This window comes from Natator depressus, chromosome 6, assembly GCF_965152275.1.
Source record: "Natator depressus isolate rNatDep1 chromosome 6, rNatDep2.hap1, whole genome shotgun sequence".
NCBI lineage: Eukaryota > Metazoa > Chordata > Testudines > Cheloniidae > Natator > Natator depressus.
Genome location: NC_134239.1, coordinates 26,826,793 through 26,849,446, shown reverse-complemented (window position 1 = coordinate 26,849,446; position 22,654 = coordinate 26,826,793). Strand labels below are relative to the sequence as shown.

Below are 22,654 nucleotides of genomic sequence, written 5' to 3'. Positions count from 1 at the left end.
CATTCCACTTACTGTGCTCCAAGCAAGCAAGAATGCTGTAACATCCCATAGCCACCATTGCTCAAAAATTCCTTCTGCTCCAGTCTTGCTATAGGATTATCTCAGAAGAAAAGCTGGTTGGAGATTTACGTCAGAAATGCCAATTTGTCAAAACCAAAATGTTTTTTGGGAACATTTCAGTTTCAGCAAGCTTCCGATGAAATGCAGGCAGGTATCCATCAGAACTGTAAATCTCCACTCCCTACTTTTGCCTATGTGCTGGCAGGTACAACAGATGCATGGAGGTGACCTGGTTGGACATGTTACTAGGAAAGTGCATTTGCTAGAATATTGAATATTAAAATTAGCACCATCAGACTACTTCTATTCTGAAAGCAATTCTGTTCTTAAAAGAGATATTTTACTTACTCAATGCCCATTGCAGTCAATAGAAAGACAGGGATTGGATCAGGCTCTGTATTATTAGTCAAAAGCACCATTAAACAATTTTAAACTAAAAAAAATACCGACTATATTTGTTCCAATAGATATAGGAATTCACAAAGCCAGTTTTGTTATTATTATTTTTTACTTTTTCTTTTTTAACAGCTCTAGTGCCCCAGAAGTTTGGAGTAGGAAGTTGAAAATTTGGTAGAGTATTGTTACTGAGGTCAAAAAAGGTGTCTTTTGCTGTCCCCAGAGAAATCTGTCCATTTGACAGAGCTAAAACCAAAAACGTCACCATTCGTGCATTTGCAGGGGAGTTTCATAGCTACATATTTTACAAAGTTCATACACCTGTCATAGTGCATCATGCATTCTCCCACACCATGCACAGTCTCTTGCATCAGTTTCAAATGAATGTACGGAGTTACGGCTACATATGAGCCACAGACAAAATGGACCATCCTCTGAGTTGTTGTGAAGATAATTTCCATAATGTTTGTGAGGCACTCAGATACTAAGGTGATAAGTGCCACAGAAACCATCATCTATCCTATGCACTGGATGAGTAATGCCTATGCACCGGGGGAAGTAAAATTAAGGTAGCGAGGCCACCTTCATTACACCATTTGCTAAATCTGAGGACCGCTTTATGCAACCTCAACATTCCTTTTAACATGATTTTAGCATGAAATACTAAATAGAATTATGATTAAATAATAATTATCCAAGCTAAGAGATGTCACAGTTCATAACAGGCAGAGAAAATAAGAGCCATGAAAGACTGTAATCCCTAATGCACATGAATCTGACAAGACCTGTGCAGGTATCGTGTGTTTAATTTGAATATTTATGCTCTGTGTAGTGGGGCGGCTGTCCCACCCCAAGGTAAAAGGGATTAAGAGCAGCTGAGGGAGGCTGGCAAGGCAGTTGGCCCAGGTGTGGCTGGCTTAATCAGGACACAGCTGGCCTGGATAAAAGGGCTGTGGGGGGCAGGAGACAGAGAAGTCTCATTCTAGCCCTGGAGTGGGAAGGGCTAGCCATCTGGGAGCAAGGTGTGCAGTGCAGTGGAAGGGTAAAGGGGGAACTCCAGCCTGGTAAAACCCTAGGCTGCAGGCCTTGTTGAAGGAGTACGAAGGTACTGGGGATACAGAGGTACAATCTGGAGTTAGGCAGAGGCAGCCAGTCCAACCCCCTTGCTGATGATGCAGTCTGCCCCAGTGAAAGGGGGCTAAATGATGACTGGCAGTAGCCACTGAGGCAAGATGGGCTTAGAGGGTTGGGGGGTCCCTTGGGAAGGGAGACCCAGAGTGGGGGGGTCCTGCTAGGGCAGAACCCTGAGATAAAGGGCACCGGGGTCTGGGAGGGACAGGGGGAGCCTGAGGCAGGCAAGCCACTGGCCAGCAGAGGGTGCCCCGAAGCTTGAAAAGAGCTAATTCCCACCAGGAGGCGCCGCACTGGTGAGTCATATACACATGTGCCTTCCATATGTAAAACAAAGTCAAAACAGAAAACTCAAAGAGATTGTTGAGCAGTAGATCTCAGATGCCCTGATATCTTAGAAATTGCTCAGCCAACAGGTTTACTCCATGGAAAGTGTTGAGATATCATCTTGTACTTTCTGGACCACTGATAAGATAACAGCATATGATCACATGGAATTTATTCTCACGACTGTTATACAAATATACACTCTTTTTTTTTTTAATATCCTTGTGACATTTACCTACATTTCTGCATCTTCTAGGACACAGTGAATGAGCAACAAGTGAAATAAACCTGAAAGATCCTATGAAACGGTCTGTGGAAGAGAGGACTTGCTTAAATTTGTGAAGGTCAGGGAAAGCTCACCCCGCACCTGCTCCCGCACCCCAAGCCTCCTCCCACACCCAAACTCCCTCCCTCTTAGTTAACCAGCATTTTTCATTTACCGGCACCCCCCATTTCCCCAACATGCCAGATAAAGCAGCTTTTACTGTAGAAACAAGACCGTTCAGCAACGGTTTACCATGCAAACAGAATAAGTATGTTATATTCATGGTGCCTAGTGATGCTGGGTATAAAAATTCACTTTAAAAATATATATATTGAGAGTTTCTCTTTCAATTAAGCAATTCACCAGAAGAATATTTAAGAAAAGAATAACTGTATGACATTTTTTTGATTTTTTTCAGCAAGTTGTCTCAAAAGAAGCCAAGCAGGGGAAACTATAATGGCAGGTGCTTTCTCCTCTTCATTTGGTCTTGGAGATAGCGAGCCAGTTTGGGGCAGTTTTGTTACACAGTCATCTGATGCTATGTGTAAGTATGAAGGCCAAAAAACACATTGTCTAAAATGAACCTGGAAACACTAAGGTCTCTTCTCCACTCAGTATACACATTAATTCCAAAGAGTGCTAGTAGGAGTTATCCATACACAAAAAAAAAGAGAAAAAACTAGACACCTAGACATTCCATTTCAGTCATTGGATTCCACTAGTAATGAGATAGCAGCTTTCAATTTCATATTATCAGTGTTACGGAATTGAATTATCAAATGACACATTTATATCATAACAACTCAATAGATAATAGTGAGAAGAATGGATGAGACTCCTATTGCCATTAAAATTATCAATATGAAACATAAAAAGATCTGAATCAATCTTTGTGGAAGCAAGAGAAAATGCAGATATTCAGCATGATACATCTATTTTGGTTTTGTTCAAAATTTTCAAGTTTTATAAAAAATATCTCACTTTGATAAGCAGGAATATATAAAACAGATACTTAATTATGTAATTAATTACATAAAACTGCATAGTACAGGCACAACAGTAACAATGACTATTATTCAAGCTGCGGACAATTACCCTGTAACTCTGTTTTCCTTACAACTTTTGCAAACTTTAATTTTTTGGGCTGTGGTTTTCCATGCTTCAACTGGTGTGTGCCTCAGGCACATAATTATTTGTATTACAGTGAAGGCACATTGTGCTAGGCACTGCACAAATGTATAGGAAGATCCTGTTTTTCTGTATGAAGAGTACAGTCTAATCAAGAGACTGCTATTCATTTTTCTGCAGTTCAACAAACCCCATGAGCCTATACTGCAACTGTCAGCATTCCAGTGTATCTGAATCTCCCATTTAACCTCTTGATAGGGGCAAGATGTTTTCTTCCTGCAGCTGAGAGTGTTTTTTCTAGCTGGAACTGAATAGCCAAGCATCCACAGGCTTTACATCAAGCCACTAATGTTCTTTCAATTGTCCATTAATCACAAAAGTCAGTTACTGCACAGTTTAAATTGTCTGCAAAGCACAGTGCATGCGTCTTCTATTGCATACGTTGGCACGGTTTGCCACAATAAATCCAGGGCTCAGATACCTGGAACTAACCCAAATTGTTTAATTACAACTAAGTCACAATTTTTGCTGTGATTCGATTGCTATGAAGGTTTTCAAAGAGGCCTATCTATAGAGCATTGCCTATTTTTTTTACTAGTTCTTGTGGAGCTGCATAGAGTAAAGCTGCCAGACTTGCCCAACCAACCATCTGACATACCTGGGGCGATGTCTACATGATGCCCATTGGTTTTCTTAAGATCATTCATGTTTGACTCTTTGGAAGGCTGGCAGAATAGTTTTTCTGGAGCAGAATGCTTAACAAATATAACACCACTACGTGCACGCTTTGTATGGATGATAATGTTCATCGGCTGCTCCTAGGAATTAGAGGACAGGTATTCCAAAAGACACCCTCACACACAAAAGAGACAAGTGTAGACTATTTTTTTCAAGCTCTTATGCTAAGCCCAGAAAACTGATATATGGACTGTGATAATAGGCAGACTTTGAGATACTATAATCATCCTACACTTTTCCAGCCACTTTCAGTTTGAAGGACCTTGTTACAGGTGGGATTGGTCAAGCCGTCTATTAATAAGGTTGCCCAACACTTCCCATCATAAGACCAAGTTTTCCATTGCGTAAAAGTACACCAAACTTGAATGGTTTGGGCTGAAATTGTCCATGCTGGGTGTCTGCCTCGGTCTGATTTTTTTGGGGGAGGGGAAATTTCAGCCAAACAGTGCAGCCATTTCCAAGAATGAGATTAGTGGAAAATACATTGTTTTTTGCCCATTTTTGAAAATTCAAGGGACTTTCTTTGAGAAGTTCTAGCTCTGCTTTTGAATGGGGACTTGAAATTTGGCAAGGAGTGGCCTACGTGTGAGGTATGTGCCTATCCCTGTGATCTGCTCTAATTTGCTTGTTAGATACCTTATACAAATTTCTGTTCCCTCATGGTCAGTAGAGACTTGCTAGAGCTTTGCAGCTAAGTTGCAGACAGAATTTTTTGGAATTGAGCATGCTCCAGACTGGGGCCAAGCAGGACTTTCCTTGTGATTGCAGTTCCTGGATGCTCACTTCCAGGCACTGCAATGAAAATCAGAAGCTTGCCCCCCCTGTGCTCTCAATGACCCCACTGCTGGGTCCAGGTGCAATGGAGGAGAAATCTGCCTGATTCGAATGCAGCAGGAACAAGAGCTGGATCTGGGGAGGAAGGTTGGTGGGAGGAGACTGGGACTGCAGGCTCAGAGGGAGGGGGAATGGAGGGAAAGCTGGACTGGGAGTTGGGGTAAGAGGGAACCTGGAACTGGATGGACGAGACGATTGGGACTCCCAGCCAGAGAGAGAAACAGTGGTGTGACTGGGGGAGCCAGTGCATATGGAGACGAAGACTGGATTAGTTGCTGGGGGGAGACTGAACAAGAAGATTAGGACTGTGGGGTCCCGCAGGGATCAATTCTGGGTCTGGTTCTGTTCTATATCTTCAAGTTTGCAGACAATACCAAGCTGGGAGGGGTTGCAAGTGCTTTGGAGGATAGGATTAAAATTCAAAATGATCTGACAAACTGAAGAAATGGTCTGAAGTAAATAGGATAAAATTCAATAAGGACAAATTCAAAATACTTAATTTAGGAAGCAACAATCAGCTGCACACATACAAAATGGGAAATGACTGCCTAAGAAGGAGTACTGTGGAAAGGGATCTGGGGGTCATGGTGGACCACATGCTAAATATGAGCCAACAGTGTAACACTGTTGCCAAAAAAGCAAACATCATTCTGGGATGTATAGCAGGAGTGTTGTAAGCAAGACATGAGAAGTAATTCTTCTGCTCTACTCCGTGCTGATTAGACCTCAGCTGGCGTATTGTGTCCAGTGCTGGGCGCCACATTTCAGAAAAGATATGGACAAATTGGAGAGAGTCCAGGGAAGAGCAACAAAAAAGATTAAAGGTCTAGAAAACATGACCTATGAGGGAAGATTGAAAAAAATTGGGTTTGTTTAGTCTGGAAAAGAGAAGACTGAGAGGGGACATAAGTCTTCAGATACATAAAAGGTTGTTACAAGGACGAGGGAGAAGAATTGTTCTTCTTAACCTCGGAGGATAGGACAGGACAAGAAACAATGGGTTTAAATTGCAGCAAGGGAGGTTTAGGTTGGACGTTAGGAAAAACTTCCTAACTGTCAGTGTGGCTAAGCACTGGAATAAATTGCTTAGGGAGGTTGTGAAATCTCCATCATTGGAGATTTTTAAGAGCAGGTTAGACCCTGTTGGGGATGGTCCAGATAATATGTAGTCCTTCCATGAGTGCAGGGGACTGGACTAGAGGACGTCTTGAGTTCCCTTCTAGCCCTATCATTCTATGATTCTATGAGTGTGAACGAGTCAGGGGAGGAGTGGTAGATCTGACAAGGAGCAAGGCTGCAGGGGTAGACCTGGGATTGGCTGGGCAAATAAACTGGGACAAGACGTGGGGGAGGGGGAAAATGAACAAGGAGCATGGGGACGGAGGATGAGACAGTGAGGTGTGGGCACAGAGGCTCAGAAAGGAAGAGACCGATCAAATGAGGAGCTGGGGGGTGGGGAGGCAGGGACTGGGAATGGCTTGGCATAGAGATTGAGCCGGGGGGCAGGGGTAAGACTGGGAGTGGCAAGCCTAGGGTTCAGACTACTACTTGCTGAGCAAGGAGGTTGGGAGCTTCAGGAGTGGACACTAGGTCTGGCTAGATGAGGAAAATAGGATGAGGAGCCAGAGGTTGGGAAGAGACAGGATGGAGGGAATGAGGCAGAAGGGTCAAGCCTGGGAGAGAATGGACCGAAGAACCTTTGCCCACTAGAGCACACATTCCTCATGAGCCTAGAATGGAACCCAGGATTCCTGAGTCTCACCATTCCTCTGCTGTTGGCAAATATCTGTGAAACCCATCAAAAAAGGGTCCCATCCCCCTCTCGTGCTGGTCCACACAGAGGATGACAAGCTACTACTGCTACCAGTTACTCACAAAACAACCTTGTTAAAAGAACATTATTAAGGTTGCAAAGTCCAGTATTGAACAATTAGGAAATGCCAGAATGAATTTGATCTGCTTGTGCATATGCCTTATGACACAGTCTTTAATTAGACTATTATTTTTCCACAGAACCCCCACCACCACATACACCCCATTTCTGATGCAGTATGGCCCTCCTTAGCTTGTCAGAGCCAAGAAATCACAGCACAACATGGCAGGGTGTGGGTTTTTCCATGTGACTGCTTCAGGCAGATGTCTTAAAGCATGAATACAGTCGGTTCTGACATTGCTCCTTTAATCTTCACAACTACTACTAAAGCTGGAGTTTCCTCTCAAAAAGCATTTTAATTACAAAACCTCCAGGCTTCCACCTTCCTTCCCTGGACTGTCATTTGTGCAAAACCCATTTCCACTGCTTCCTCATTTAATACAATAGAAATTGGTAATATAACTGCCATTGGCACAATGGCACCAGCCAATGTTGAGCAAGACTAAAGCACGTTTTGCTGCAGCAGGGAGCGATCTCAATACCTCACTGTACAATATCTAATGTCTTGTTGTTGTTCTCCCTGATAGCATTCTTTTAATAATTAGCTAACAAAGGAAAAGGTAGTAGTAAAATCAAGCCTATTTACATGGCTTAGTAGTGTCTCCCATTCCCCATCCTGGTTCCTGCCAGCGTCTTATTCAGTACCATTTGGAAAGAAGAATTGGAACACCCTTGACCTTGTAATAAATCTGTTATTTCTGAACTTCCAGGAGGCCAGAGTTCAGTTTCTCGCTTAGTCACTGGAAATCATTGGTTTCTGCTGAATTAAGAGTCTGATTATCTTAAATGAAAGCAGATGTTATTAAAAATTACAAAAAGAATGAAAGAAAAATAGAACAAGGGGATAAAGGCAAAAATCACCCACATGGCTTGTTAAATCCTATGGAAATTTTTGTGAGGGAGGATCTAAACTTGAATTACACCATATTGTAGTTGAGAGAAAAGTCTTTATTCTATCTGACACAGGAACAACAAAAACCTCTCTCTGTCAGAGCTTAATAGATTAGATGTTCCCTCAAAATGTCTCCAATTTGTGTTTGTTTTATAGTCCCCATCTTGTTTGCCAAGTGTTAACATACTGCATTATTCATTCCCCAATACCTGATCAGAAGAATTAAAAGCTGTTTAAATCTGGTTTGGATGCTTCTTGTTTCTTTCTACTTACCCACACAGTGGCCATGTCTATCACAGGAAATCTGGTCTCATTAACAAAATGAAACAGTTTAGGTCTGGGATATGAGTTTAGGATAAACAATGCATTCTCCTTCTCTGAAACATACATTAACATCTAAGCAGCATAAGTACACACTTCCTTAGCGCACATAATCATTATAGCCTTTTGTTCAGTTTCACACCTTCTTGTAAACATGTCTAAAGCCTTTTTGGATTGGTTCCTGCTCAGATTGGGTTTGAGTTTACAGCAGTAATAAGAATTAGTGCGAAAACAGGTATCCAACAAATTTTAAAATCATGTTAGTTGCAACCACGCAAGTCACATGCTCAGACACTGCCACTGCAAGAAGTATAACTGGTCGTTTTAGCATAGCAAATGGCCCTGACCCCATAGTACTCGGTCTTCAAGTGATGTTCTTTTGCTGGACTGTTTCTCCTCTATCTCATCCACAATGCTGGATACAGAACAAGAGGAAGTATCAGCAACTTCACATTGCTGTAGCAGCAGTCTGGATGATGTTACAGTATTGCAGAGTCTGGGAGAGTGCAAACCAAACAGCAGTGACTAGGGCCCATTAACTTGGTATGAAGAGGTATTCTTGTCACTATGTAAACAATGAGAGATTGAGCTGCATTCAGACCTAGTTGACTAGGGCATTGGGCCAAGCACGGAAGACTTATTTGGGAGCAGTGAGTAAGGTTTGCTTTTAATGCCCTCTATTCTAGACAATACAGTCAGGGTAAGGTGCTCCTGTACATTAGACAGGGACCCTCTGCTGAGCCATCTTCACCACACAGCCAACAAATTAGACTGTAGACTAGGGAGAGAGCAAAAAGGGGAGGGAGGGCATGAGCCAACATGGAACCAAGAGACAATACCACTTTGTCTCCCCTTCATCCTCATCCTTCCACACACGTACCCCTTCTCATCTGTGCTGTCCAAAATATAAATGTGTGGCCACTGCACAAGAATAACCCCCTGATGGGAAAGATGTGACGTGAAAAACAAAGTCTCTGTACCGGTAGGAAAGACAGGTATCAGTTTTCTACTAGAGGGTATTACAACAGCATGTAGCACAATAGGGTCCTGGTCTATGACCAGGCCTCCCAAGCACTACAGTAACACAATTACATACCCATTACAACTAGTGCTTAAAACCAGCATTTACCCACCCAGACATGTAGGGAGGAAAGAAACAGACCTATCCACTCCATCCCCTGCTTGACAGCAAGAATAACCTGCCTCTCAGTAGATACATGCAGATACACTGGGTATTCTCCAAAAGAATAAACAACCTTACCTATACTCCAAACAAACACAAAATTTGAATGTGGTACTAGCCACACCGATTGGCAACATTTTTTTAAATGACATGGTGACTTACAAGCCTATAAGTATGTAAAAACACTACTCATCTCCAAGATAAGTGCACTTACAAAAAATACTATAATTAACAGAAGGCTTCACTGTGCATTTATGGATTCATATTATATTACAAAGTGGAAGGTCCTGCTTTGTTAATCTTCTTGACTTCATCCATAGGTACAGAGAAAGTTCATAAGAATAATTCATTTCATTTGGCTCCTGCAAAAGCCTTCGATAATGTCTCACCTGATAAGCTCCTTTTTAAAATACAACCTGTGTTGAGTGCTGGTTGAAACTGAAGAAAACTCTGTTGCAAAGGAGTTTTAAAAAACAATTAACTAACGCAACAATGGTTTCCCACAGGGGTTTGTACACAGAACTCTGTTTTCAATTCTACATAATTGACCTAAGCAAAGAAACCAATAGTATTTCTTTCAAATTGCAGGCAGCATAATGTAACAGGTGTACACTATAAATAAAGGGGAGAAACACAGTTCATCTTTAAGAGCAAGACAATTTAGCAATTATAATTTATTACGAATATAAAGCATTAGAACTGGGACTCAAGATCATGAATGGAAAGGAAAGTAAATGTAGGTTTAAGCTTTAAATATTAGGTCTACTGAAATGCAGTGGAGCCCAGTGATAGCATATATTTTTTAAAATAAAGAACACTGGAGACATACTACAGTGCAAATTGTATTATTATGTAGTATATAATTCTGTATTATTATTACAGTTCTGTTAAAATTACAACCAAGCCCACCTGTACCAACTATGAATACGTCAGAATTTCCCTTAAACCATTTTTTAATCAGAAAGTTGTAACATGTCAACAGAAAAACGTACTCAAGCCTGAACCAAGAGCTCCGTTCACTAGGTGATCGGGAGTTATTTTTTAAAACAAAATATCTACTAGTTTCACTGCTTGCAAATTCACAGTAATTTTAAGCAAAGTCGTCTGGATAAAGGAAAAACTGACCCAATCTCATACTTAACCCAAACATTTCTGACGTTTAAAAAAGGGTGGCTATGGGGAGTTTTGACTTATGTGTTTATTCCAAACATTTAGTAAAGGGCATCAGCATAAGAGCAAGTGTGTGGAGTTCTGTTTGTTTTGAACCACACTCCATGTTTTGTTTAACTCAGTGCTGTTGTTTTTATTTTTCCTCCATGCATTTCTATCATTTGCTATAAGATTAAGAAGCACACAGAAGTGTGGTCAAAAAGCAAGCCTTTTCTTAAAATTGGTGACCAAACCTCGAGGTGGAGAGACTGGAGGGGAACTTTGACTATGTCCCAGCTAACTGACAATGATAATTTAGAGCAACAAGGCGGGGGAGGGTAATATCTTTTATTGGACCAACTTCTGTTGGTGAAAGAGACAAGCTTTCAGGCTGCACAGAGCTCTTTTTCAGGTCTGTGGAGCTCAAAAGTTTGTCTCTTTCACTAATAGAACTTAGTCCAATAAAAGATATTACCTCACCCACCTGTCTCTCTCATATCCTGGGACCAACAAGGCTACAACAACATGGCAAATAACAGAAATTTTTGGCAAAGAAAAAAAACTTCATTCCTGGACGCCTTTTGCCTCCCATCACCAAGTTTCCAGAGAAAAGCTATATTTGCTGGCAAAAATGAAAATAAAATTGCCTCTTTACAAATAGTCTCAGAGCAAAACTGAATTCTTTCACACAGCTCTACTATGGCCTAGATATATCAATCAATCCTTTTTTGTTTGCTTGTTTCTGTTTCTTGATTTGTTTGGTTGTGGTGGGGTTCTTTCTTTTTTTATTTATTTTGTTACAATTTCTTACATTTAAAAAATTTGAATGTATCGCTTATTATATGGCTTTCCTTTTTAATATACAAGTGTTAAAATGTTTAGGAACTGACTTCAAACCACAAAATCCAAAGACACTAGTGTTAGGGGGCTTATTCCTTCACCCACTTACTTCCCTGGTCCTTCTCGCATGAACAGAGAGCAACAATACCCGAAGTCCAAAGGTGCAAACAATTCAATGTTTATTGGGGTGAACTTCCAGCAAGCATGATTCCAGTTTCCTTCCTTAGTATCCTCCTTCCCAGCTCTGACACCACAGAGCCTTACACCTGTGTCCCTGTTCCCATTCCTGCCCTTAGCAAAACATGATTCCAATTTCCCCAGCCCCATTCCCTGTTCCCATTTCCCCTTTTAGCAAAACATGATTCCAATTTCCTTATCCCCATTCCCATTTCCCCCATTAGCAAAACATGATTCCAATTTCCTTCCCCACATTCCCTGTTCCCATCTCTCCCACCCACACGCCCACCCCCTCCCACCCACGCCCACTCACTTCCTTATTGACTACAGATTATATAGTAAAACTTGAGTTCTGCTTAGCTATACCTTAACCAATCATTTTCCTGAAATTTAACTAACCAATCCTAACATATTGTAACATGATAATGTAACCAATTATATCCCACCACCTTAATTAGTTTACACCCAGCAAAATTAATTATACAGCAGACAGGAACAATCACAGAACCAGACAGAGATTATACAGACAAACAATAGCAAAGTGGGAACTATAATGACAAAACAATACAGAAGTGAGGATTTCACATCCCAGTATTGATAAGTGAGTTCTTGCCAGACAGGATGCTGTTTCCTTTTACATTTTCTAGGCACTTCCCTTTCTCTGGAGGTGATAGGCATTATCAGGACAGGATTGTATTCCTAACAGCCCAATAGTACCTTCTTTCAATGTGACTAGTTTGGAATGTGAGGATGTGACCATTTGCTTCCCAGCTTATGGCTGCCTCTGTTGCTTAGCCAAAGGCCTTAGCCTAAGAACAGGGCCTCAGACTGTCACAGTAAGAGAAGGCCCTTACACCGGCAGACAGTGATTTTGATTCTCTTTTGTACCTCTATAACTAGCCAAGTGATAAGAATACACCTAAATTCTTAGAGTATAGGCCTTTACAGACAGGCCTGAATATCTATATCCTAACAACTAGTAGTGAAGTCCAGAATGCTGTCTATCTCTCACCTCCTTTGATTTACAAACCCAAATTCACACTTATGGGAAACAAACATATTTGTCAAGAGCATAGGGGGAGTATATGTGCTGCATATGCACGAGTAGAAGTAAACAAATGGATGGGTTCTTTCTTTGAAAAGGTGTTTTCACCATCTGTGCTGCGTACACAGGCCAGCATTCCGGAAATACATTTGGAAGCAGTAATTTCGATATTGGGTTGGTTTGTGGTTAAATGTCTTTCTTCATAGTACTGTGTGAAAACACTACATCTTTAATAATTCATTATTAAAAGGTTTGACCCACAATGTAATAAGAATACCCTATCTGCCATTGTTTCTTATCTTTTATGCATACACACACCCACACTGCTATGAAAAATTAGCGAACAGTGAATCTGCATTGCAGAGTTTTAAAACTAGCCTCTTGGTTCATATCTGCTGGCCAATCCAAGTCCGTGTAAGCAACTTAGATTTCAAATAAACTAAGTCATAATCATGACTGATTAAACCTGAAGTATACAAAGGCAAAGTAAATTGAGCCAGGTACATGCAACAGAATCAAGATAAGATAGGAGCTGGTTATTGTACACAGGAACACAAGAGCTGCATACCACAGCAGGCCAGTGTTCCAACTATTCTAGATTGCTGTCTCTGGTAATGGCCAATACACTGTGCCTCAGAGGAAAATGCAAACTAAAAATGCAATTCACCTAGCCACAAAAAAGTACTTACAACATATAATACTAAAAGCATCTGAAATTACCCCCCCCCAAAAAAAAACCAACAAAAAAAACCCCACAGCAACAAAAGTTTCTTAATTCCAGGGGGTTATCGGATTTTAAATTACTAAAGTAAAAAGGGGTTCTTTCCTCATGTATTTTCAATAGATTTAATTAATTCATTCTTTGCCTCACATGGTACTGCAACTTTTCGTTGGTTATGAAAAGTCAGTTCCAACATAGGGGCAAAGATAGTGATAGGACTTCAGAGGCCCTCTGCAAAGAATCCATTTAAGCCCTTCCAGTTCCTTTTCCTCATAGGGAGCACAAACAACTACTGCCACACACATCCACCTTACCTCTTGAAACTGATGTTTAGGAAGCGGGTGTCTTTGACAACAGATGCAGATGCTGGGAGGCCCATGGGACCACACCAACTCTACAAAATGTTGGGAAGTTTCTCTATAGCACTGTCTTCCTTTTCTCAGTTGTGGCAGGTGCTACAGCCATGGGTTTGGTACTAATGGTAGGATCTTCCCTAACATATACCAAAGCTACTGGGTATGTTCTCATGCGGATATGTGAGAACTGATTCCCCAAATAATCTCCCCCTGTATTCATAGAAGCCGTACATCTTAATCTTCAATTACTGAGCTAAGTTTTATTTGCATTAGTAGTGTTTAGAGTATGCACTCTAACCAACTTACCTGCCAAGCAAAGAACAAGGGATAAATTAAAACGATTAAACTTAAAACACTGTGGGAACAACTCCTCTAGAAGAAGTAACATTTTTGTCACCTCTGGCTCATGATTCAGCATTTTTATGTAAATGTACAGCTTACTTGGTGGTAAATGAATAGATGATTCCCAGTTCAACTCTCCTGACAAACTGTGCCCATCACCTATGACTAATGAATACAAAATACAATATTGCTTGGGCACAAAGTCTTGTTGCTCATTCTGTCTCCTTTGAGATGGTTCCCTTCCTTGGCCTGGGCGAAATAAGACATGGATCCTTCAAATGGCCTGGACAGAGTCCAATTGTCTTAACCAGCGGCTGCCGCTTCTGCTTATCCTGGATGATAAAGAAAAAAGAAAGAGAGAACACCTGGAACCTCTAAAAACAGAAACTGTCAACACCTCTTTTCATGAAAGGAATCTGCCACATTATAGAACATGCAGTAGTCTGATCAGTACTAAAGAAACAAATTACTCAGTGCTGGAGACCTTGCAAACTACTGTCCAGTGTCTAACACCCCTTTTCTAAACAAGCTAATTGAGAAGTTAGTGACAAATAGTCTCTAATGCCAACTGTCAGCTGCCAGCATCCCTCTCAATCAGGCTTCAGGCCAATCCATCAATGCAACAGGTGCTGTCTTTGACCTCCTCCTATTCACAGGCAAGCCAAGCACATCCACAGTCATCCTGCTGCAGCTCTTCACAGCACTTGACACCACTGAGCACCAAATACTCCTGTCCTACCTTCAAGAGGCTGTAGGTTTGAATGGAAATGCCCTGAAATGCCTCATGTTTTTCCTTTCAAACTGAACCCAGAGGGTTCGTTATGGGAGCTGTTCCTTCACCTCCACAGCCCTCACCCGGGCAGTTCCACAGGGCTCAAACCTCTCCTGATGTTATTCAACATCTCTAAGAAGCCATTGGAAGCTGGTGAAGCAACACAGGCTGAAGTGCCAGCAGTATGCAGACAACATCCAGCTCTACATTTCTTTTATGTCAAATGTAAAAAGCACCATATAAAGAGGCCACTCTAGCTAGAGGCAAGCTAGGCAGCTGCCTCCGGTGACAGATGTGGCCCGACAACCAATGTTCCCTCTAATTTTTGACAGGCTGTGTGCGCAAAAAATTTCTTCTGTGCAAATTTTTGTACTTCTGTGCAAATTTTTGTGCACGTGGTGTTTCGCTGTGTGAGCGGGGTTTAGGATCTGTGTGCGTGCGCACACGTGCACAGCTTAGAGGGAACAGTGCTGACAACCCTTCCATCATGATATCCTTCTGTAACATCCTTCACCTGCCCTCAGCCATGGGATCCTTCTGACTTCTCGGTGCTATTGCATACCCAAATAGCCATGACAGCAAAAAATACCTTCTTTCTATCTGTGATTGGCCCAAAGATCGATCCCATCTCCTGAGGCACAGACGGGCCAGAATGATCTATACATTTGTTATCTCCACATTTGATTATTGCAAATTATAACTTGAAACAAAGCCACACTCTCTGAAAATGCACCATTTTGTGCAAAATGCAGCAGCCTGCCTACTTAATAACACAAGTTACTGTGAAAACATGGCCTCAGTGCACCTGACCCTGAATATGGAGTCCTGTTCAAGGCCTCTGTGACCTGCTATTCACAGCTCTCCATGGGATTGGCCCTAGATCTCTGAGAGGGCATCTCTCCCTCCATGACATGATGGTTTGTCCCTGTTGAGGTTACAGGGACAAACCATCCCGATGAGTCGAAAGAATAGTAAATATGGCAGGCGACCAGCTTGGCTTAACGGTGAAATCCTAGCAGATCTTAAACACAAAAAAGAAGCTTACAAGAAGTGGAAGGTTGGACATATGACCAGGGAAGAGTATAAAAATATTGCTCGGACGTGTAGGAATGAAATCGGGAGGGCCAAATCGCACCTGGAGCTGCAGCTAGCAAGAGATGTCAAGAGTAACAAGAAGGGTTTCTTCAGGTATGTTGGCAACAAGAAGAAAGCCAAGGAAAGTGTGGGCCCCTTATTGAATGAGGGAGGCAACCTAGTGACAGAGGATGTGGAAAAAGCTAATGTGCTCAATGCTTTTTTTGCCTCTGTCTTCACTAACAAGGACAGCTCCCAGACTGCTGCGCTGGGCATCACAACATGGGGAGTAGATGGCCAGCCCTCTGTGGAGAAAGAGTGGTTAGGGACTATTTAGAAAAGCTGGATGTGCACAAGTCCATGGGGCCGGACGAGTTGCATCCGAGAGTGCTAAAGGAATTGGCGGATGTGATTGCAGAGCCATTGGTCATTATCTTTGAAAACTCGTGGCGAACGGGGGAAGTCCCAGATGACTGGAAAAAGGCTAATGTAGTGCCAATCTTTAAAAAAGGGAAGAAGGAGGATCCTGGGAACTACAGGCCAGTCAGCCTCACCTCAGTCCCCGGAAAAATCATGGAGCAGGTCCTCAAGGAATCAATCCTGAAGCACTTACACGAGAGGAAACTGATCAGGAACAGTCAGCATGGATTCACCAAGGGTAGGTCATGCCTGACTAATCTAATCGCCTTCTACGATGAGATTACTGGTTCTGTGGATGAAGGGAAAGCAGTGGATGTATTGTTTCTTGACTTTAGCAAAGCTTTTGACATGGTCTCCCACAGTATTCTTGTCAGCAAGTTAAAGAAGTATGGGCTGGATGAATGCACTATAAGGTGGGTAGAAAGTTGGCTAGATTGTCGGGCTCAACGGGTAGTGATCAATGGCTGCATGTCTAGTTGGCAGCCGGTGTCAAGTGGAGTGCCCCAGGGGTTGGTCCTGGGGCCGGTTTTGTTCAATATCTTCATAAATGATCTGGAGGATGGTGTGGATTGCACTCTCAGCAAATTTGTGGATGATACTAAACTGGGAGGAGTGGTAGATACGCTGGAGGGCAGGGATAGGATACAGAGGGACCTAGACAAATTGGAGGATTGGGCCAAAAGAAATCTGATGAGGTTCAATAAGGATAAGTGCAGGGTCCTGCACTTAGGACGGAAGAACCCAATGCACAGCTACAGACTAGGGATCGAATGGCTAGGCAGCAGTTCTGCGGAAAAGAACCTAGGGGTTACAGTGGACGAGAAGCTGGATATGAGTCAGCAGTGTGCCCTTGTTGCCAAGAAGGCCAATGGCATTTTGGGATGTATAAGTAGGGGCATAGCGAGCAGATCGAGGGACGTGATCGTTCCCCTCTATTCAACATTGGTGAGGCCTCATCTGGAGTACTGTGTCCAGTTTCGGGCCCCACACTACAAGAAGGATGTGGATAAATTGGAGAGAGTCCAGCAAAGGGCAACAAAAATGATTAGGGGTCTGGAACACATGACTTATGAGGAGAGGCTGAGGGAACTGGGATTGTTTAGTCTGCAGAAGAGAAGAATGAGGGGGGATTTGACAGCTGCTTTCAACTACCTGAGAGGTGGTTCCAGAGAGGATGGTTCTAGACTATTCTCAGTGGTAGAAGAGGACAGGACAAGGAGTAATGGTCTCAAGCTGCAGTGTGGGAGGTTTAGGTTGGATATTAGGAAAAACTTTTTCACTAGGAGGGTGGTGAAACACTGGAATGCGTTACCTAGGGAGGTGGTAGAATCCCCTTCCTTAGAAGTTTTTAAGGTCAGGCTTGACAAAGCCCTGGCTGGGATGATTTGATTGGGGATTGGTCCTGCTTTGAGCAGGGGGTTGGACTAGATGACCTCCTGAGGTCCCTTCCAACCCTGATATTCTATGATTCTATGACAGTGACCTCCCAATGTCCCAGATAGCTACAGTCCAACACAAGAATGAAATTGTTGTTCAGTAGTAGAGGGAGGCTCAAAAGTGGAGGAGACAGAACTTCAACAGGAACTGAGGCTGCGGAACTCACTCCCACAAGACAAACCATAACCAAGGCACTCAGCACATGCACAACTAAATGCAGAACCCTTTCTTTCAACTGTGCTTTCTCTCAGTAAGTTCTTTGTGCACAAAACACCCCAAAACAATAAACTAATGAAGCTATTTCTCCTACAAGCTGGAAAGGCAGAGAGAGAGATTGATATTTCTATTTTTAAATATTTGAAGGACATGCAGATGATGATGGGGGCCATATAAAAAGACACAGCACACCTCATATCTAAGTCTACTAAAGTCCCTGACTAACCATAGCTCTGCAGCTCACCCACAGTACATCCAATTCTATCAAAGAACCTCAGCTTGTCTATTCAGTGTCCCACTTCCTCCAGTGTAGAAACTAGGGTTGCCACCCATCCAGTTTTTACCCGGACAGTCCAGTTTTTGGCTTCTGTGTCCAGGTGACTTAGGGTGCCAGGTGCCCAGTTTTGGGGGACAGGGGAACCCTAAATGGCACCCGAACCAAAAGTCCAGTTACCATGGGGTGGGGAGAGGCACAATGTAAATGATCTGGAGGATGGTGTGGATTGCACCTTCAGCAAGTTTGCAGATGACACTAAACTGGGAGGAAAGGTAGATACGCTGGAGGTTAGGGATAGGATACAGAGGGACCTAGATAAATTAGAGGATTGGGCCAAAAGAAATCTGATGAGGTTCAAGAAGGACAAGTGCAGAGTCCTGCACTTAGGACGGAAGAATCCCATTTACCGCTACAGACTAGGGACCGAATGGCTAGGCAGCAGTTCTGCAGAAAAGGACCCAGGGGTTACAGTGGATGAGAAGCTGGATATGAGTCAACAGTGTGCCCTTGTTGCCAAGAAGGCCAATGCATTTTGGGATGCATAAGTAGAGGCATTGCCAGCAGATCGAGGGACTGCTCGTTCCCCTCTATTCGACATTGGTGAGGCCTCATCTGGAGTTCTGAGTCCAGTTTTGGGCCCCACACTACAAGAAGTTGTGGAAAAATTGGAAAACGTCCAGCGGAGGGCAACAAAAATGATTAGGGGACTGGAACACATGACTTATGAGGAGAGGCTGAGGGAACTGGGGATGTTTTGTCTACGGAAGAGAAGAATGAGAGGGGATTTGATAGCTGCTTTCAACTACCTGAAAGGGGGTTCCAAAGAGGATGGCTCTAGACTATTCTCAGTGGTAGCTGATGACAGAACAAGGAGTAATGGCCTCAAGTTGCAGTGGGGGAGATTTAGGTTGGATATTAGGAAAAACTTTTTCACTAGGAGGGTGGTGAAACACTGGAATGCGTTACCTAGGGAGGTGGTGGAATCTCCTTCCTTAGAAGTTTTTAAGGTCAGGCTTGACAAAGCCCTGGCTGGGATGATTTAGTTGGGGATTGGTCCTGCTTTGAGCAGGGGGGTTGGACTAAATGACCTCCTGAGGTCCCTTCCAACCCTGATATTCATTGATTCTATGATTCTAGGTCATTAACTTGCTCCAGCTCCTGCTCAGCCGGGACCATATCCTACCTGCAGGCAGGCTCCTTGAGATGATCAAGTGAGCGACAGGGGTAACAGGGGAGAGGAGCAAGCAAAGGGGGCTGGGCCTAGGGGGGAAGAGATGGAACAGGGGCAGGGCCTCAAGGGAAGAAGTGGAGCTGGGGTGGGACTTTGAGGAGAGGCGGGGCAGAGGTGGAGCCTCAGGGGTCTGGTTACCAGCAATCAGAAAGGTGGCAACGTTAGTTGCTAGAAACTGGAACAGAGCAATGGCCATACTCGATCAAGCCAAAAGTCCATCTAGTCCATTATCCAACACCCCTAACAGAACTGCCTAAAAACCTCCGGCTTTCAGTCAGAGATACTGGCCTTCTGCTCTTTTCTGCAGCTCAATGACAACTCACTGCTGCTTCCAGCTATTCTAGCTCCTAGCCAGGTTTTTTGCTCTGTGGAGTCATGGGAGACTTTTTCCTCTCAGCCACTGATAAGAGGTGCTGTCTCCTCCGGCTGCTGGAGGTAGTCATCTAAAAAAACCCTATCCTTGGCCAAGCCGCTCAGTGGAGAACTAGTACACTAGGGGTTTGGTTTGGGAAGGATGAGAGCCTCAAGGACTCCAACGAATCACAGGGAGAGAGGCAAGAGAGCTGGAGGGGCACAGACTGCAGACCAAAAATCCTGTAGGAACCCCAGCATGGGGGCAAGAATGCTGGAGATGGTGCAAAGAGTGTAGAGTCTGCTGGCCACAGCATACAGAAGAAAAGATAAGTTCGGCTCCCCCTGCTGGTAGAAGGCAGCAAGTGGCAGGTTTCTAAAAAAAACAAAACCAAAAAACCTTTACTTCCGAATGTCAGTCTGGGGAGGCAATGGAAGTGCACTGGGGAGATAGCACTCTGCTCTTGTCTCCTTACAGCCACACACCAGACATTTAGCCATGCACATTGAGGTGTTTGAGAATATTTAGTATCACTGTCACTCATCAATTCACCTGAACAGTTCTTTTGGAGCAGTGGATGCTCACTGGGGTCAATGCTAATACCATGCATTTGTGCGCTCACGGTCCTTTGAAAAAAAATAAAAAGTTTTCTGTGCACCCTATAATTCCATTCCTAAAACAGAATTACAGGATCTTAATTTATCTGTCCCACCCCTCAAAAAGTAACCAAGCAAACAAGACCAGCCCATACTACCTACTAGCATACATGCAAAATTCTATTTGAAAAATTAGGGCCAGATCTTCAATTAGAATATATCAGCATAGCTCCATTAAAGTCAATGGAGTTATACCAATGTATACCTACTGAGGATCTGGCCATAAGGTTTAAATTAAGGAAGCACAGAAACGACCTTCATTTCTTTCTTCAGTTGTATAACTCCTAAAGTGCCAAATTGTTCTCCCCCTAGAACAGAATTGTTCCATTTTTCACTGAGGAGAGAACTGACGTGGCCCAACTACTATTTAAACCCCTGGATGTAGGTTTACAATCTGAAAATGGGCATGCCCATAAAACAGTAGCATGAATGTTACTGGCGTGTTTTCTATTGAGGACACACTTGGCCATGACTTCTATTCTTCACGTGTATCTTTCCTACACCCAGCATTAAGGTAAAACTCCTAATAATTTTAGAAGATATTAGCGAAGATTTTCAAAAGTTATTTTGGGCGCCTCAATTTTGGGCACAAACAGCACTTATTTCTACAGATGAAAGATTCTGTATTTACTGTATAATACTATTTATAACCTTATTCTTTATTTCAAATAATTGCTTTGATCATCAGAATTAAAAAAAAGTCACCAGAACTGACTTCGGTCCTGTTCCTAGGACTGGGCCCTTAAAATGCCAAAGATGCCAGCTCAGATAGAACCGGCCTGATCAGACAGAGAAACCTCTGTATTATTCAGCTTTCAAAAGTGATTTTATGACATGCTAACATCAATTTTGCCTCAACCACTGGATCATTTTTTACCTAAACAAATTGATCCACGACATCCATAACATTTCTTCTGGATCTTATTACCTGGAAGTAATATTGCAAATTGCTCAAAGGCGATGTAAACCCTTTATAACATAGAGATTAAAAAGCATTAATTTTTCATGCATACATTTGTAAGCTGCTGATGAACAACAGCACTGATCTGCCACTGTGCTGGTTCAGGACTGGCACATTGCTCCATGTGAAAGGACACTATAGACATTGTACATAATTCAGCACCTGAACACAGCTACAGCACAGAAGCTCTAGCATACTCCAGAACTCATCTTCTCTCTTGCCTACAATAACCAGAAGTATTATCAGCTTGAAGGAATGTAGTGAAGCACTGTCTCCACAATAGAATCAGGCCTGGTAAAGCTACAGTTGCCACTTACAACAGAACCATCATCTATCTTCCTCCAGTGGAGCTGCAGCAGCAGAATAATGGAGTTGCCTAATGTGAAGGGGATGATGAAATAAATAATATACTGTAACTGAATAATTAAGAATTAATTATTTAAAATCCTTATTTGCGTCAAAGAATGAACCATTTAAGATGTAACCTACTTTATCTCTTTCTATACCAACAAGAGGAAACAAATAATTTGTGTCAACCGTAAGAGAATGCCCTGTTATGAAAGGCACCTGATTCTATGTTCTTATTCTAGTAAATATGTAAGATGTCTTCAGGTTCTTGGATTTTTTTTTTTTTAATAAAAGCCCACTCTGACACATCTACAGGGCTGCTTTGGTTTCCTTATGCATAATCTGGAATAAGATACACATGGGCAAAAGTTTGATGTTCAATGCTTATTATGCCGACCAGAAAACCATAAATCAACTGTTGCAATACTTCATAATTAAAGAAATTCAGGAAACCTCCTGCCAATATGTAGGTTCTGGGGAAAGAGGTAAACGCCATGTAAAGTGAGGAGGTGGGCTAACAAGCTTGACTTTCAATACAGGCATTGTTAGTGCTCATTTCAGTCATTAGTAAGATGTTTGATGCAATATTTAAAGGTACTGAGGGCCTAATTCTACCACCCTTACTCACTTTGAACCAGATTCTGATGCCCTTACCTACACTAACATTTTCCTCCTCCTCCCCCTGCAGGCCATGAGTCAATTAGTTAATTAACAGTCCCACTGATTTCAGTGGGACTACTTGCAGAGTGAGGCACTATGCAATGTGAGAAAGGATAACAGAATCAGGCCCAGAATAATTTTTCAAACAAACATTAACAGACAGATTAAACTGCCCTCTGAAAAACAAAATTTATTTGCTCTGGTAATATGGCTGGAATGAGGAGTTCTCAACACTTCATGCCTTGCTCACCAAGAACAGGAATGAATGAATGGAACACACATAGGTCAAACACATTCATTAAAAATAGATACAGGCCAGACTAGATAAGAAGATTTACATTTACTTGGCTAGGTAGATTTTGTTTGTAAAACCTTAAATAAGAGCAGTTTAGAATCTGCATAAGACCTACAT

At 42.5% G+C, this 22,654-nt stretch overlaps 1 protein-coding gene across 1 annotated transcript in view; it reads right to left on the bottom strand.

Moving 5' to 3' along the window:
• KCNQ1 (potassium voltage-gated channel subfamily Q member 1) overlaps window positions 1-22,654 on the bottom strand; it is a 537,929-nt gene that overhangs the window by 514,277 nt on the left and 998 nt on the right. The gene's annotated exons all lie outside the window — the stretch shown is intronic.